Source organism: Pygocentrus nattereri, chromosome 15 (genome assembly GCF_015220715.1).
Source record: "Pygocentrus nattereri isolate fPygNat1 chromosome 15, fPygNat1.pri, whole genome shotgun sequence".
Classification (NCBI taxonomy): domain Eukaryota; kingdom Metazoa; phylum Chordata; class Actinopteri; order Characiformes; family Serrasalmidae; genus Pygocentrus; species Pygocentrus nattereri.
In genome coordinates, this window is record NC_051225.1 from 15,768,731 (window position 1) to 15,786,733 (window position 18,003).

The 18,003-nt window shown below is 44.0% G+C and overlaps 1 protein-coding gene across 6 annotated transcripts in view; it reads left to right on the forward strand.

Moving 5' to 3' along the window:
- The first annotated feature begins 609 nt into the window (after positions 1 to 609).
- The window catches only part of sox6 (SRY-box transcription factor 6), a 163,086-nt gene continuing 145,692 nt past the window's right edge, over positions 610 to 18,003 (forward strand). For 4 of the 6 annotated variants that reach the window (XM_037545489.1, XM_037545488.1, XM_037545484.1 and 1 more), the window contains exons 1-2: positions 2,307 to 2,673; positions 5,315 to 5,424. The gene's annotated coding sequence lies outside the window, so the exon portion shown is untranslated. Of the gene's footprint in view, positions 698 to 2,306; positions 2,674 to 3,656; positions 3,690 to 5,314; positions 5,425 to 18,003 lie in introns of those variants that run through there. The other 2 variants (XM_037545485.1, XM_037545490.1) reach the window with 2 other exon arrangements.

Consider the following 18,003-nt stretch of genomic DNA (forward strand, 5'->3'; position numbering starts at 1 on the left):
GTTACATGGCCACGTCTGCCTCTCGCCTTAAATCGTCCGATTAAAATCTACGAGGATTTTCTTCAGTGAGGAACAAAAAAATCATATTCATGAAAAAACGCCTTTTGGGTGAATTTCATTACCAGAATAAATACTAAAGCTGCTGCTTTATCCCAGTTAAATGGGAATCATTTTAGGTTTGTGTTTCAAAAAAAAAACTCTTGACCTCATTCATTGTTTTTCCAGCACAACCTCTTTTTGTGTGTCAGCTAAAGCGCATCTTCTTTGGAGAGAGAAAAAGTTTCAAGTGCAAGAAAAAAAAAAAGAAAGAGAGAGAGAAAGAGAGAGAGAGAAGCTGCTGCCTTGAAGGCGATGCTTCTGCCTGAATAATTCATCCTCGTTTTGGTGCGCACAGAATCTGGGGATGAAGATGTGACGTGTGGATATGATTTTTCTCAGGAACAAAGGGAATGTGAAAATGCGAAAATGAAAGACAGACAAGAGCCCGAGCAGATGTGACGAGATGTTGTGAAAGGGTAGCTATTCTAGCATACATACTCTCTTCATCTGCTCCACTCTCCACTCTTTCTCTCTCTCTCTCTCTCTCTACTCTCTCTCTCTCTCTCTCCATTCCTCCCTCCCCCTCTCCCCTCTCTTTAGCCCTGGGTGACTCTTCTGTTAACAAACAGCATTTTCTTCTGCATCTGTCCCTGTAATTGTAAGTACCTCATTCTATTACCATATTGTATTATTTCATATTGTGAGCCTCTTTTGTGTTAAGTGGCCTGTTTCTGCTGAGTTAGACCAGCGGAGCCTCCATAGAGCAGCACTTAACTTTAGACTGATGTGGGAAATTCCTTCTTATTTCTTTTTAAACCGTCTAACTTCTGCGGCGGTCTGGACCTCAGTCTTTAGAGGCTGAGCTGATAGGTCGCTCAGTCTAATTCCCCACGTTTTTAAACTGTTAACACTGCAGTGGAATGAGTTTCCATTAATTTAGCTGGAACAGTTTCAGTCAGGTGGGTTAATATGGCGCCGTTTCAGAGACTTAAGTGGAGCCACAGCTTTACAGTATTTTACAAACAATTTTTAAAACGTGTTGTCGAAATTTGGCAGTGGCGGGGATTTAAAACATTTCCCTCAAACTCCAGCATTTTAGCAGCAGTGTGGAGTTTTTTGGAAGCTGGTTATTATCACTAAATTCAACAAGACAAAAATAAATAAATACAATTGAAAAAAAAAATCAGCGTCAACGTCGATTTAATGAAACAATCGGGGATTCGTGCATCGTGTAATTTGGGATGATTCCTAAACGAAATTTGATACAATTCGTCGATTTCCCATTTGTTTTCATTAAAGCTCCTTCATTCTAAAGGGATAAGATACAAAAAAAATGCGCAGCCTTAAAAAAACTAAAATGATTTATAAAAGAATAAATCCGTGTCCGATTTTGCTAATTCATCACACCATATGATGGGTCAATAATCGTCCGCGACGGCACGACAGGGAGCTCTGAGAGGCAGTGACCTAAAGGAGCCCCTCAAGTTCACCGCTGCTCCCAGGCTGGAGTTCCAGAAACGTTTCCTACTTTTAAATAATAATCTGTGGGATGTGATGGTCAAACTAACTGCTTGCGACTTTCATGTTTTTGAAGTTTTTGACTCGTCCAGCTTGGTGTATCGCCGCTGGACCTGGTGGACGTGTTGGTACCTGGTGCTGTAGCCTTGCGCGCACATTTACCTCAGAAAACCGACCGCTTGAGTTCCAGACGAACAACACCGAACCACGACGCCAGCCTCGCTCACATCCGACAGCTCGGCTCGTCTTATTTTCTCCTGACAGACTGGTCGTCTTAAACGAGTCTACCTGTACAAGAAGTTCCCTTAAGTGCTGGTAGTGCGGCGGTGCCTAGTTGTCTGTTTTCATATCTGTGCTTGTGGTCAAATGACTCATTTACCGAGGAGGCGATAGATTTGACCAAAAGTTGGCGAGAACGTGCCGAACCGGCTCAGAAAGCGAGTTTTGAAACTTTTACTCTCGACTAGACGCAGAAAAGCAGGAGAAAAGGGGGAATGAATAAATAACATACAGCCTCACATGCCCGCAGTTCAGTAGGACTCGGGTCTCGTGGCGGTTGTTTTAGAGATGTTAACGCATCAGCTAAGCTGTGTGTCTTTTTCTGGCCACAATCGCCGTTACTTCACCCCTCCCCGCTATTCTCTCTCTCCACGCTCTCATTCTGTCTCGCTCTCTCGCTCTCGCTCTCTCTCTCTTTCTCTCTCATGCATCCCTCGTGTGGGAGGGGGAGCCCTGCCTCTTTCGCCTTGCTCAGATCAATGCCCTGGCCACTCACTCACTTTCTGATGTTGCGCGACGGGAAATGCTTTGAATACTTACGACATGGCCGCTCGCATTGATCGCCAAGGTTGACAGCGGTGCCCATCGCCTTTCTCTCGCGGCTCCTACACGCGTAGAGGGAGTGAGAGAGAAAGGAAGACAAAAACATTGGCGACTAGTTCACGGCAGTTTTTTTGTTCTGACAGACAGGGGGGCAACTTTCCGAAGCCGGAGCGGAGCCAGCGGGATCGCTAAGACTTTAGTTTCTCATCTCCAGATTCGCGGCGAGCGTCGTTTTTCTGACGCCGACACGGGATACGGCGAGGACGAGCGTCGCTAAACGGGCTCACGCCACAGGTAAACTTTTCTGTATCGACTCTAACCTGTTGTTCCGTGTTCCTCTTGTCGTTCGAAGGCGTTTTTTTGGGGGTCAGGTTCTCGTAGAACCTTCTCCATCTGTACCGGTGTCAGTCACCACGACAGCGTCAGCGGTTCGAACGAGGCGTTTGACTGTGTTTTTTGTTTTATTGTTTTATGTTTTGTTGTTTTTTTGCTCGTCTGGCGTTCTTCATCTCGTTTACCGACGTTTGGCGTTTTCTCTCTCAACCGCACGTTTGACCTCAACGCTGGACGTTTGAACGCGCAAACCCTGAGCCGCAGGAGACCCGTGTGCGGCAGAGTCAGTCGCTGGTAGTCAAAAGTTAGCTGAACTTTCAGCTCTTCGTGTCTCTGTCATGTTGTCCCTGCCTGGTTGGTGCTAATGTAGCAGGCAGCTGGAGGCTCATTCACAGCGAACGAGAGGAAAGACGCAGATAAACCTAAAGCTGGCTACTTTCAGAGTATCTAGACGCCAACAGCTGCTGTTCAAAGCGCGAAAAAGCTGTTTATTTCAGAATCCCTGCGAGGCTGCCTTGTGATCCGGCTTCTGTCCATAGGAAGCAATTTCATCTGTGTCCACACAGCGGTACTGTTCATTACCAGCGACCGGAGCTCAGGCGGCGACTACCTCGGTTCCGACGCATCAACAGTTTAAACAGTTTATCCGCAAAAAGAAGCGCAGGCGTGTCATGTGCGTTAGGGCTCTTTTCTTTAAAAGATATTGTCTCTAATCTACAGGGAGCCACTTTCCTTCACTCAGACTGGGGCTGGTGGCCGGATTGAGCGTGAACATTCTCCCCGAGTTCACTTTCGCCCGGGGTCACGCACACTGACCTTAGAAGAATGCATAAGCCATAAATTACAATGAAGTGCTCGTCCGAAGGCCGGTCCATTTAGACACAATACACAAGCTGGACAAGCGAGGCTTCTTTTAGTCTTCCGTCTTGAAAATAAAAGGGAGCTGCTCCGAAACGCACGGCGATAAGGCTCGGAAAGTAAGTGAACTCCAGCAAACTATTAGCCTCATCAGGCGTCCTCATGTTTTTATTACAGTTATTCTGTTTAATGACAATGACAATTGCACTAACGCTCCAGATCAACGCGGATTTTTTAGCAATACAAATAATAAACGTATGACTCTTAATTGATCTGCCCTTTAGGATAATTTCACTTTGGAATTTCACACTATTTCCACCAGAATTTGCAATTTAATTGCTTTAGTTTTCCATGACAAGCGTTATGTCCCAAATAGGGGCACTTACTTAAAAAGTTTGCTATATATATTTTAAATTTATACGTGTGTGTGTGTGTGTGTGTTCACTCAGAACCAGATGCTTTTGAGATTTCTACACACACTTGCGCGTGAAAAGGTAGTAAGAGGACAAGCAGAGTGCAGCGTGTGTGCGTGTGTGAACTTTGTGTGTGTGTGACAGAGATAGCCCATCATCTGCAGGGTGTTCCCTCAAAAGCACACGCACTCACACGCGCAGATAAGCGCTTTTCGACTGCTGGACACGAGGCGATAATATTTTAATAAGCACCGTCGCGCGCTGGCGTATTTGGGCATTTATAGGCCTTTTAAACGCTCACTGAGGGGTCGCAGACTTAACTCAGCCCCTCATCATACCTGCACCGACAGGGGCACAGGTCTTAATTCTATTTAACTCTGTTTTTGACACTTTTTTCCTAGTTCAAACGAACCCATTTCGTCTTCTCTTCTTTTTAAAACGTTTGTTTAAAAAAAAAGAAAATCCACAAAAGCTTAGTTGTTCTCCTGAAGGGGTGCAATCTGACACCGTAATTAAACACAGCTTAACTTTTTTTTCCTCTCAGAAATGGTGTCCAGTCTGTTAAGAATAAGCCGGTGTCTAATAATACATTCTTGTCTTAAGTGAGAGGGGCTGTTTGAAAAACAATCCCCCCCGCTCCGCCACTCCTCCTCCTCCTCCTCCTCCTCAGTTCGTCCCTCTGTTGGGCTGAAGCTGATCCCGTAATGGCATTTTGTTTTGAACAGTTGCTGTTTAGCTGCGAGTGGCAGTTCCCCTCATAAGGTAAGGTGCCACCGGAGCCCAACGCTAAGTCCAAATGGCACGTTTATAATTAGACTGCCCATTCAGCACATTGTCCTGACTGCTATACACGGATGTCCTGCACTGTCTGGGGCTCTCAATAGAGATACTTCATCCGTGCGGAGGCTCCTCTGATGGACGGACACACGCACGGTTGTCCTAACGACGCGTTTGTAAAATTCACTCACTAAAATATTTCAATTATAAAACACAACAAATTTTTCTTAAAAAAATCATAACCGCAAATTAAATTTGATTTACACATTACGCAATACCAATTTTTGAGATTTTGAGGTCCAGCTGAATGGACGCATGTTAGGGTCAGCAGCCTCATCCACACGGGGCACGTGCTGATCAAAGTAAAAAAAAAGTATTTTTAAGTAGTTTTCACTTAAAACGGCAGTCCTGTCTTTTAATAAGTGAAACAAAAAAATTCATTTCATAAAAAATATCTCCTCAATATCAAAGTCTATAAGTCTTGAATTTCAAGGTTGAATAAGATGCTAAAGAGGCTGTTTTTCCCACTGACCCGCGCGTGTCTGTTATTGCAGGTCTGCGCGCGTGGATTTAGGGAGGAGCCTGTGTGGTCCGCGCGGCAGCCTCGTGCCTCCCTGCCTGGATCCGACTGGGAACCGCCGCCTCGCCGCCGCTTATGCTGCCAGTAAGTGGAGCGCTGTGGACTGTCTTAGCCGTTTAGCCTTGCTGTCCTCGTCTGTTCCTCCATCCCTCCTCCTGTATTGACACACGGCCGTGCGGTGGTCGCGGAAAACTTTTACCCTCAAAGCTTGAGGTCTTTTTCCTCTCTCTCTCTCTCTCTCTCTCTCTCTCTCTCTCTCTCTCTCTCTCTCTCTCTCTCTCTCTCTCTCTCTAACTTCACTTAAAAATGCTTCAGGTAGCCTGTGTGGAAATGTAGGCTGTGTATTTACCCATTTATTTCCCTGCTTCAGTTTCTTCCCAGAGAACAAAACGAAGCCTTTTCAGGATTAGGTAGGTCTTTAGGTCGAGTGTGAGTGTTATTTGGGATAGAAATCAGCGTCGAGATGTTCCTCACGTTCCTATAATATGAAAACAGTAGTATTAATTTGCTGAAAATGAAGTGAAATTGTTCTTCTTGTGTCTCACGCCGTTGTTGCCTGGCTGGAAATAAGCTTAGCAATAAATCAGCGACCTGAAATGTGTTGACTGCAAGATGCTGCTGTGCTCTTTGTCAGTCAAGCGTCCAAATGGCTCTTAGCGGTTTGTTATAAATTGTACATGCAAGCTATGGAGGATATAACACTGCCTTCTTTTAGTGAACTGAATTCTGGAAGACTGCTCCTGGGACAGGAGCAGCACGGTGGGCATCAGTCGAATGCATTATCAGCCCTGAAATCTGGGCAGTAAATGAACTTGTGAAATAATGAAATAATTCCCTTTCATTTCATTTACATGTGTGCATTCAGCCTTTTGTCAGTCATATATTTATTTTGGGCCCAAATCAGATTTTAATAGTCAGTATGAAAAGTCCTATGCCTTTACCATGGCTACATTTGTTTTTTACTTGTTATCTTTGCATTTTTTTTGTGGCAGCAAGCAACATTTGACATTTTTATAGGCTGGATAATTCATATTATTTACGTAATTAGCCCTTGTGATATTTTTTGTCTTTTTTTCTTTTTTCTCTCGGCTTACAGTGTGTTTTCTCGGATGAACGTAGAGGAATGTCTAGGTGCAGCTTTATAGCCGTCCCCATCCTGTAACGAGTTTATCCATGGATAATGTCCTTACCAAACTGAATTCATTGCCATCAAAATTATATTACTTGTAGGAATATGAATAAAAACACTACTCTTCCTTCAGAGGCACTAGAAATAGCTGCTCAATTCAAAGATTACATATTTTGTGTGTTGCTTAACATCTTTTAAGCAGTTCTGATATTCAGACAATCTACAGTTTTCCGCCTGACCTGTCTACTTTAGATTGTGGGTATTATTTTTTATATGCTGAGCAGGCTGTTGAGTGCGCATGCTGGAGCAGCATCTCATGCGTAAGAGAATTTGTCCATGGAACAAGTCAGACTTTTTGTGGTGGAGGTCTGTAGCAGGGCAGGGTGGTTTTGAAGGGCTCAGCCAGGTTGATGGTACTCAGGTGTGCGTTGCATCGGGTGAGGTTAGAACAGTGCCAGCAGCGCCCTAATGATAAACACCAGTGGAGGTAAACAACAGCAGGTCTGGTAAAGGTAAGGCGCACGGCAGCAGTAGGGGAGGAAAGCTGGGAGAGAGAGAAGTGCAGCAGCACATGTTGTGACATCTGTCTTTAAGCGTTAGCTAATTTGCTGTGGAATATTTCAACAATGATCAAAACCGATGGCAACATGTTCATTAGGAAGCTGTTTTTTTTGACCCCCCCCTGCTTTTGTGGTGGAGAGTCTCAAGTTTCTGGAATGCATTATTAAAGTTTTGTCACACTTTTTAATTGCTGCAACATTAGCTGGCTTTTCATGCAATTAATTAGAAGGTGTCACTGGCCATGTTCGTTTTTGGGATCATCTTACCTATAATGACTGTAATAGAGTCACAAAACCTGTCCTATATTTTTAATTTATTTTTTAAATGTATATTTTAAGTTCTTTTTTTTTTTTATTAAACACAAGGTTAAAAGTGAAAAAGGTGCAAAGTGAAGCACAATGAATTGGCTATTTCTCTCATGGCTCTCATGTGGCCTGAGCTACAGCCACTCAAATCATTTTATTTAATGTTCTCGTGTGGTATACAAGGTGATACAGTGCTCAGGTGGATTTCAAAACCATTGTGATCGTCAGCACAGACAGTATGCTGACATGATGGCTTGTTTGAATTGCCCTTGTGCTCTCACTCTCATAAAACCCATTGATTTACATAGACCCAGGGTCAGGGATGTTGACCTGGTAAATTGAGAAAATCAAAGTTTGTAATTCCAGTCTAACAATAAAATGACAGATAATGAATGCAAAGACTTTTGGTCATGTGTGGACCTTTAGCTCCAGGGCTTAAGTACCCCCCCCCCCCCCCCCCCCCACACTGTAAGTTGAAATTAGGCAGTCTATACTTATCTATGGCTTAACAACACACCCAAATTGCGGTCTTGCTTCTGAAGAAAAAAGAAAGGTTACAGCACAGGAGAGCTTGTAACATAGCAATGCAGCTTGGCATACCTTTCAAGCACAGTCTGCACTGAAATGGATTGTTCCTTTCTGAGAGCTTTCATTGTTTGTGTGTTTGTGTGTTTGTGTTTTGTTCCCCGTCTGCCCCTCGAGTCCAGATTTGGTCTTCATCCGAGAGCAGAAAATTGAGCACAGTTCTTTGATTTCTTTGGCTCTCTTCAGAAAATGAAGAGTGCATCCTTTTGCCCGGCACTAGACAAGCTTCTGCACCTGTGGCCCACTGTGGCACAAGGAACCACTGAAAGAAAAGCTTCGCACTCTGATTTGACCCCGAGAGTAGATTGCAGCCCCCTCCCCGCACGTCACAACATTAGCCGTGTTACAGAATGTGCCGGTGTAAAAATAGAGCCCTTCTTTGCATTTGTCACATGAAAACACATCATCGTTCAGAGCGTCCAATAGATCTTTCTGTGTTCCCCACACTGTGAATAAATGGAATTAGGTGTATGCAAAAAAAAAAGCTTTGGTAAAAAAAAATTCTAGTATTTCCCCTTTTATTTCCCACTTTTTCCTTTCTTAATATACACATAAATATGTAGAATTAATTGGGGGGGTCTCCTGTGCTTCGAGCTTTTTCACACTGGCCCTGTCTCTATGGGGGTTGTAATCAGCACTATCAGGTGTAGGCTCTGGTGTAACACATTGTTTTTATGAATCAGAGTAAGATTTCTGTGGTGCATATGAAGATTGTGGGGTCATTTCCATATCAAAGCAGCACTGTGTGTGGAGGCTGGCAGTAATTAAAATGCAGTGGTTTGGAGCCGCGTACACTCTCTCTCTCTCTTTCTCTCTCTCTTTCTATCTCTCTCTCTTGCTCACACACACACACTTGAGCGTGTGCTCTTGCTCTTCGAGGCAGAGGGTTTGCTGGGGGAGAGAGAGCGAGCACAGAGCAGTGTGCAGGCGGTTGACTGCTGCATGCGTCTCCAAATGCACTTATAATTTTGTACAAATGTTTATGCCAGTCCATGCTCTTTTGCGGAAAGCTTGTCCCGTAGCCAAAACCATTTCAAGACAAAGTTAGTTTGCTTTTTCCTAACCTTCTTGTTGTGGCCTCCCATCTCGCTCTGCGCTCTCTCCAGCTGCTCTCCGAAACATGGGCCCTGCCATGTGTTTAACCTTTAATTGGTGCATGAATAAATGATGGGAATCCTTCTTTTGATATGAAGGCTGAGTTTATGGCTGTGTCTCTGTCGCTATTAATTCTTGTCGCCTTGAAAGTGGAACTGTACGCGTGTCTGTGTCCGTGTGCCTTTTCTTTCTTTCGTGCACGCTGCTTTGCATGACTTGTTTAATAGCAAATGTTTCTGAATCGTTTGGACACAGTTGACAGTTTATTACCGGGATGCCGTCGAGTCTTTTGCAGACTGGGCCTCTATAGATGTCTTGTTTCTCCTCAAATCTGTCTTGACGGAGTGTGAAGTGAGATCCCGGCAGCCTGACCATAACGTTGCTCATAAAGGCATTTGGTTTAAACTGTTCCCCTGCGCTGTCATCTCTTTGAGCCTTGGAGAGGCCTCTAAATATCACATGCTAGCCCATCCTCAGTGCTGTTGATATATGGTTATGTTTGTTAAGGGAATGTGTGTGTGTGTGTATGTATGTATGTGTGTATATATATATATATATATATATATATATATATATAAAATATTACAAAACATCTCCATTTTTGACATTTTGAAGTAATTTGAAATTGTATGTAAATTTCATGACAAATGGACCAAAAGAAATGGCCCAAAGTTACTTGGAAAAAACTCTGGTTCCATTGATTTACATTAAAAGTACAGTTGTTTTTTCCTTCTTCTCTAAAGTTACCATTTTGGATTATATGAGGTTTTGTTCCGCCAACAGCGGTGTGTATATATATATATATATATATATATATATATAATATAAAATATGGATCGGGCAGTGTCCGAAGGCGTGGGCCTTGGCATATATATCTCCTATTATCATTCTGTCCAAGATATAATGAGTGAACAGGCCTGGAGTATCTTAGGAATGTCTAATAGTAATTGGTGCACTGTTCTCAAAAAACCTTGTGTGTTCATCTTAAGTGGAAGCTTTGACACTAGAAATGCAGTGTTTTCATCTGATTCTTGGTTCATTCTTCAAAGTCTGCAGTTTAATCCTTATATATAATGAAAAAAGGAAATAAAACTAAAATTCACATATTATCACGCACCCCACACGCGGAATCTGGTATACTCAGATCTGAAGATCTCAGTGCCAGTAATCAGATGGAATGGATAAAATGATAGTCAAATGCACTAAGCTTCACTAAGTGGTGAAAAGTGGTGTTTCAATGCCCCCCTAAACTGTGTCTGCATTAGCAAGCAAAGCAGAGCTGTTGCATGGCATACTTGGGTGCCAGCACACTCCACACTCTCATGCTCTAAGATTAGAGGTTCACTGGACAGCATATCACAGCAGCAAGTCTTCTACATGCCACCTTAATCTGATGCAAAGCATAAAATATGTTTCCGGGTCGAGCAGCCCAATATGCAGTGGCACTCTATATTTTAACGATGAGCAGCGCCAGCAGCTGTTCGGCTCCAGTGGCATGTCACTATGCATGTGTGCCTGTGCACGTGTTTGTGTCAGCTCCACTCACTGCGAATGTGGCACGGCTTGATCGATCACTAACTTTACAAGGAGCCAGTTAAGAGTCAGTAATTAATCTATCAGGATGTGACACTACTGATATACAAGGCAATACCATTGCACTGAAATTAGTCATGGTTATATGAGAGCCCAGTTCCCGTAGCCTTGCCTCTAATTTCTGTTACAATGCATACAGAAACCTGCAAGTTTACAATGGACACTGCATATTAGTTTGGACACATATAGATCCTATAAATATGCGATTTATTTGCTGAAGAGGCAGTATTTTGCATTTTATATTAGTCATATTGAAACAAACTCTTCTACACAAGTCATATCCACACCGAAAGTTTCAAGAAAAAACATTCTTTGAATTTCGAAGAAGTTTCTTTTATGTGAAAGCGAGAAAAAAGATCATTGTTCTTTACGAACCCATTCTGAGAATGTGCCTTTGGTCTTTTCCTACTCAGAAACCAGTAGCTGGTGGCAAAAGTGGCAAAAAGCAACATCTTTTTATGCCGGTCCGCACTTACTGAAGCTGCAGAAGGGACATCTGAACCAGTTTGGGAAATTATATGGAAAAGCTGGAGGATATTATGCCAGAATCACATTACCCACAGTTTTCTTGTGTGGAAACTTAGGATGCATAATGCCAAAAACAAATTAAAGTGACAAAAGAGGGTGGAAAAGGGAGGGTGGAATTCTGTGGCTGTAGTTCTGACAGTAGTTAAGCTGAAATAGCTCCGGTCGTCCAAAACCAGCTCTTTTGTTTCCTTATTCCATGATTATTTACACTGACTCGCAGTTTTTACAGGGTTTTCGCTTTCGGTGTGTGTGCGTCATGAGAAAATGGCTTCAGCAGACCCAACCACAAGTGCTGCTCTCTCTTACTCCCGTCTTTCTTGTTGTTCTGAAATAAGCAGTGAAAGCGTCTGTTACTTGACCAACAGTGGACGCTGACATTACATTTCTCTCTGGGCTGTGTAGAAAACAGGCAGATGGTTTGGAGAGAAAGCACTTGACTGCAGTTATGGAGCTATTTTGATGAGGAGGCGGGTGGTGATGGAAGATGATGCAACGAGTGCAAGTGTGAGTGTAGAAGATGTCCTCATGCAGGGCTCTGCGAATAACTGTATTAGCCTTATTTCAAAGCAGTGGCAGTAGCACCGGGTGTCTTTGTTGTGGGCTGAATGGGACATGTGCACGTCCACCGGCTCTTAAGAACCTTGGGGTGTGGGTAAAACCACTTTGGAACCGCTGTTGCCAGGGTCAAGGCCTTGTGCCTACAGAGATGCTGGACAACAAACATACATGTCATCAAATGGCTTCCTCATGACAAAGAGACATGAACTCACCGATACTGTGGTGCCCCCCTCCCTTCATTCTCCTTTTATCTGGTTTTGCCAGCTCATTTTAAAACCACACCAAAGTAAAAAAAAAAAAAAAAAAGCCAAGTTGGAAAATGTGAACATTTTCACTTTGGTGTGATGAATGGAAAACAAATTGTAATCGAATTAAAATGCATCCGCTTTTTCATTAGTTTGTCAAGCTACCTCTTCTCAGTGCGAAGGTCTAGGACTATAATTTCAGGTCCTATAAGGGTATAATCTGTTTATTTTTTTTGTTTGTTTGTTGTCAAATGGACAAAATCTGTTGAAATAACAGAGGAAACTTAGTGGTTTTGCCTCCCATGTGTTCCCGAGAGCCTCTTTGACAGCCTTAAAGGATAGGCACACTGGCACATGCCGGACACCCACGAACACCATACACAGTGTAAGTCACTCCACGAAGCTAAGTGTACAGGAGCATATAAACTCCGAAAGGAGCTGAAAGAGGGTGGTGAGAGGGGTTTATGTAGGGGGGGGGGTTCCCTGGCAGAGTCCCTGGTCTTTTTCCACTGTGTGAATTGTCCTGTGACAGTCCACCACTGGTGGTGTGCTGTAAGCGGCTCACTTGCAGCTCATGCGAGGTCTGTACCAGGAAAGAAACCGAAACTATGACACAGAGCAAAACTGAACCTCTATGGGCCCTCTGCGATGCAAATGAGACATTTTCTGAGTGCAGCAGTGGCTGTCTCACAGGCCTGTGACTGCCCGTGAACCTCTGCCTTTATTGCACGTTCCATTTTGGGGGCCTCTCATTGCAAAGCAGTTTATCTAATCCTGCAGCTACCTTGAAGTCAGCTCTGGGCTTGGGCCTTTTCATCAGTCTGGCTATAAGGCCATTATTTCAACATTATATAAGCAGAGTCGCTACATTTCACAAAGACCCTAACAGAGCAGCACTCTGGGTGCTTGCCTTATGTGTGTGTGTGCATGCATGTGTCCTGCGGTGGGATTTCATGGCAGAAGAACGCTCTCTGTCTCTGGTTAGGGACAGGCCTGGAGGGGGGTTAAAGAGATGGCCCTCCTCTTCCTCAGCATAGCTAAATTTATTGGTCGCCATCTGCAGGGTGGAGGAGTTTGGGCCCCCTCCAGACCACAGAGAGGCTTCTAATTAAATCGCCATCATTATCAACTTGTGGTCAGCGATCATCCCTGATGCCAAACTCTTCCAAGATGAACATGGAAACCCAGTGAGCCCAGTGTTGGACAGAATTAGAAAGGGAAAAGCAGAATAGGAAAGTGCTACACAGGGCTTTTTTTTTTTTTTTTTTGGCACGCAGCAAAAAAAGGCACTCTGCCATTTCCATTCAGGTTTAAACAATTACCGCACATCAGAGGGAACCAGAAGAGCCGTAGTTGAGTCTGTTAGACTCATTGCTGATCCCTGGACCTGCTCGTTGTAAGGCCAACGTGACTGTAGCATGTTGGGACCTGTGATAATATCAACGAGCACAAGGGCTCTGCTGGCAGGATCCATATCTCCGAGGCTCCCGGCTCTTAGTATGGCATTCCATGCTCCAGCTTACGTGAGTGACACCGAGGAGTGCGCTAAAAAGCTTTATCAGAACATAATTACAGCCCCCGTGATTAAAGGGGAAGTGACTCTGATTAGAAGAGTTTCTTGGGGGACGAGGAAACTGGATGAATATTCAAATGGAAAAGGCGAGCAGAAGTATTATGTGGAGAATTCTCTCTCTCTCTCTCTCTCTCTCTCTCTCTCTCTCTCTCTCTCTCTCTCTCTCTCTCTCTCTCTCTCAGTGAGGTATGCGTCTTCCAGACTGCCGTGCAACCGCAAACCTATGATATCATCAAATCTCATCGGGGCCCTTTGCAGCTCTGGCTATTGGGCAGAAAATGTGCACACAATATCGGACCATTAATACAACTGCCTTTTTTTTTTATCTTAGCTAGCACTCTATCTTTTTATCCCCATCTCTCTCACAGTCTTCTCTACCCATGTTGTAATTCAAGAGCTGCGTTAGGCAACCCACATTTATGCAGAAGAAGGGAGGGGAAAAACATGGCTAGGTGGACTGAGTTTGACGCTTGTTTTTGTATGCTATCAGTCTAGCACGCAGGCATGGGGTAGCGGACTTTCACAGCAAATTGAAGTTGAAACAGCAAGGAATGCACGGGGTTTGTGGGAAGGAGGGAGGGAGGAAGGCAAAGGCCTCATCTCCTCTGGCCAGCTCGCAGAGGAGCACGACGTTGCCGTGAACTTCAAAGCCTCTTTAAGCGAGCCAGATGAAGAGGCGTTTTATTAGCGCTTCACTTCTACAGAGAGATTAGCATTGCTTTAGCCTTCCTCTCTGTCTCTCAGTCTCCCCCACGGTCCACCATGTGATACCCTTATTTTTATAAGAATCGGAGCAGGGAGGGTTCATGAAGAGTATGAAATAGACAGATATTTCAGTCACAATTTTACAATTTCACAACTGACTTCCCTCTTAGAATGACAGTGGCTAACCTTCCTATTACAGCTTTTGATTTCGAGAGGGCATGGTTTTGCGCTCGGTAAGCGATACATAAAAAAAAAAAAGCTTAAGGTTCTCTGAATTTATGGCTGAAGGCTGCTTATCTTGAAGCCTTTCATAGGCCTTAGAAAAGCGTCATATTTCCTGCACTTAAAAGAAGGCTTCATGGGTAAATTGTTGTGCATTAGAAGCTAGGCACTGTTGTGAGCTGCACAACAAAGACTAGAGCAAACATCACCTTTTTTCAACCTTTGGTAACTTTTATGTGCCTTAATAGTCGTATGTTTTAGTGTTGGAATGCTTTTAGTACATGACATACAGACACGTGCAGTATGTAAAGCGGCGTTGTCAGGTAGGGCACTTGGAGAGTAATTTGTCTTACAGTCTGATTATTCACATTCTTGCTGTATTATTCCCCGATGAGGCTTGTGTGTGCTTTAGATACACTATGTAGCAATCAAGCTGTTGCTTGAACACTCAACTTGCGTGATCCTTGAAAAATCTCTAGAAGGTGGTATTCTGCCGGAGCTGGGAGCCAAAGCCCGGTCCCTGCCGAGTGTTTTGCTTGCATCGCATTGATCACATCCCCCTTCTCGCCCTCAAACAGCTTTTCCATGCGTCTTCTCAAATCGCTCGTTTATTTATTTACATCTCGGCTTCCTTCTGGATTTACTCGTCGAAGCTTCGGCGGCCAGGAAATTTATATTCTGCCGTAATCAAAGATATATTTGAGAGTAGTGTGTGGCGAACAGTAGTGAGTGCGGAGGCCTCTTGATATTTTCATTGGAACATTGTCAGTTTGCACTGGAGAATAATGCAAACCATGTGTTCGGCAGGCGCACCAAAATCAGAGACCTTTTCACGCGACCCACCTGTCGTGCTTTCAGTGCCGATAATGCTAACCTCATGTTACTGTCATCAGCTGAGAGAGTGTGAGTGCGTGTGTATGTTGAAGTGGAGCCTTTGACTCCACTCTCTGGCCCTGGCACTTGTGCTTGACACACATTCATCAAACTCACAAACCAAAGTACTGCTTCTCACGACGGTTGAACACGAGGCAAACAAACCCCACAAATAAACGTGAACCATAACTAAGGGTTCCAGGTCTGTGAAATAGGATTTTATTTTTCCTTTTTTTCCCTTCCACAAGTTTTCACAGACTGTTGGCTTCCTAACCGTCTGGTCTGTGCTTATAGGGTGATGGCTGAAGAGGGCCTCTCCCCTTCACTAGGTGAGGAGTTCCTCAGGTTTCACACGGCCTGTGCCACGCTCTAATGGGCTCCCCGGGTATGATTGGAACATTACAACCGTTTCACTGTATTTGTCTAACCCCCCCTTGAGCCCAGAGAATGTAAAAAGGAACACGAAACATATAGAAGGTTCCTGATGTAAGTTGTTATTTCTGGATACACGGTATTGGAAAGTTTGGATTATTTTCCAAAAATCCACTGTGCAGTGGGCATTATGTCACAAAGGCGACATTGTAGTCAGTTGGGTGTGCTGCGGTGTGTGCATGTGTCTCATACCTTACTCACTCGCTCTACATTGTCTGACCACCCTGTACGTCTCGTAACCAGATGCTTGACTTACGTCCTGGCATTTCCTTTCTCTGGCACCAATCAATGTAAAATTAAATGTTATGTTTAAAGATGGAAAAGCACAGACCTTAATGGAATAATGGCATAATGGAAATGAATAGTCTATATGTGACCATTCACTTTCATTGTATATGTTGTGACTGGGGCAGCCCTCAGCAGGTTGTGCTTATAGATATTCCATTCAACAGCAGTCCCAGTGCTGTTGTTTGGCTCATGGGTTCATAACCACATTAGGGCCGGTAGCTTATGGCTCTCCGGCATGTCGAGAAGAGGCTGAGATAGAGCAACAATAATCTCACCCCCCAGCCCTTCTGGCCTGACTTGCTGGCACAATCATGTGACACGTGTAATTTCTCCAAGCCTACCGTGATTGCCGGGATGGGGGCGTGTCCCCAAAGCTGCTCTCCGTACAGCTGGGCTGCTCTCCTCACACGGCCGAGGCTGAATGCCTTGTGTACAATAGGGGCATCATGGGAAAGGACGTGCCTCTAATAGCTAAGCGAAGAACCACGCATCTCCTGTTTTTTTCGCTAATTGAATTCGGCACTAAAATATGCTGGCAGGAGCCCTTACCTTGTTTGACTTATTTATTGCCTGACTGGAGAGGTAATTTGACCTCCTCATTTCAAAGGCTCTTTTTTCCCCCCTGCTGAAAAAAAGAGTGTTAAACTCAATTACGCCACCCATCAGTGACTCAAACGCTGCGTTTGTTTTCGTCCAGGGAGTAAAGCAGGAAAGTAGAAAGAGGAGAGGAGATGAGAGGAGAGGTGCTCTCTGTCTATAAAACTCTTTCACTTTGCTCTTCTCTCTTTCATTCTGCTTTTCTTTCCAGAGCAGCTGCAGGGTATGCAGAAAATACAGCAGAGAAAGAGAGAGAGAGAGAGAGAGAGAGAGAGATTGCCTAGCCAGCTCCAGTCGTGTCAGCTGAGATTTGTGTCCTTCCTTTAAATCATTTCCCTTTCTAGAAAATTAAGAGCGCAGAAATATTCTCAAACCGATCATTTCTCTCCCCCTCCCAAATGGAGCCATTTGCATTCCAACATGTGGCAATTAATTGTGGGCTTCAAAGAGGGAAAAATGATTGCCATGATTGTAAATAAGCAAACCAAGGGGTTATAATGTTAATTGTCTCAATGGTTAAACCAGTTGTGTAGGGCTTGCTCCAAGCAAATCCACCTATCACTGTAAGATTTACATTTGTGTTGTGAAGTTGTGCATTTCTGCACTGACTATCTGAGAAAACATTTACCTTGCTGTCCCTAACTGTTATTCTTCTATTTCTGCTGTGCTGTCCATACCCCCTTTTTCTCCCTGTGGGCAGTTGTGGCAGGGATTTATGGGTGTGATCCTACACTGAAAAACGATTTCAAAGATTCCCTTTTACTTTCTGCTCCTGCCATTCCTCTTCCTAACATAACAGGAGAATGGCATTGGATTTGCTTAGAGCCACCAGATGATACCCAGGAGCAGGTCATCCACCATCATGGTGCTCTAAAGAATTGAAAGGCAAGCTGTGCATGCAAATGCCAGTGAGTCATAACACGCTTTTTTGCCGTTATTCCATCCTTCATTTCGAAACTTAAAATCTGTCAATGTTTGAAATACGGCGCACCCCATCAGCAGGGGAGCCATGGCCTTCCTCAGCTCACTTAACAGAGTTTTCCTCTTTTTTCAAGGAATAAAGAATACAACAGATAAGCCATGTCTTTACCCTCTCCATGTTCTTGACCTCGTCTCTTCAGATTTCCCTCATTTCAGTCTTATCAGATCTTTTCACCACCATGGTTCCAATTCACTTGCAAATGCAATCTTTGAAAATGGGACGGTGTCACATGCAGCACCGGCGTGAACAAGAACAACGGCAAAAAAAGAAATAATTTTGTGGACAACTGATGGGTCTGATTGTAACCTGATCGTTTCTGGATCAATTGATCCCATTCTGGTTTAATTCACCATGTGATTGACTTTCGGTGCAGCGTACTGTCGGAAAAATTT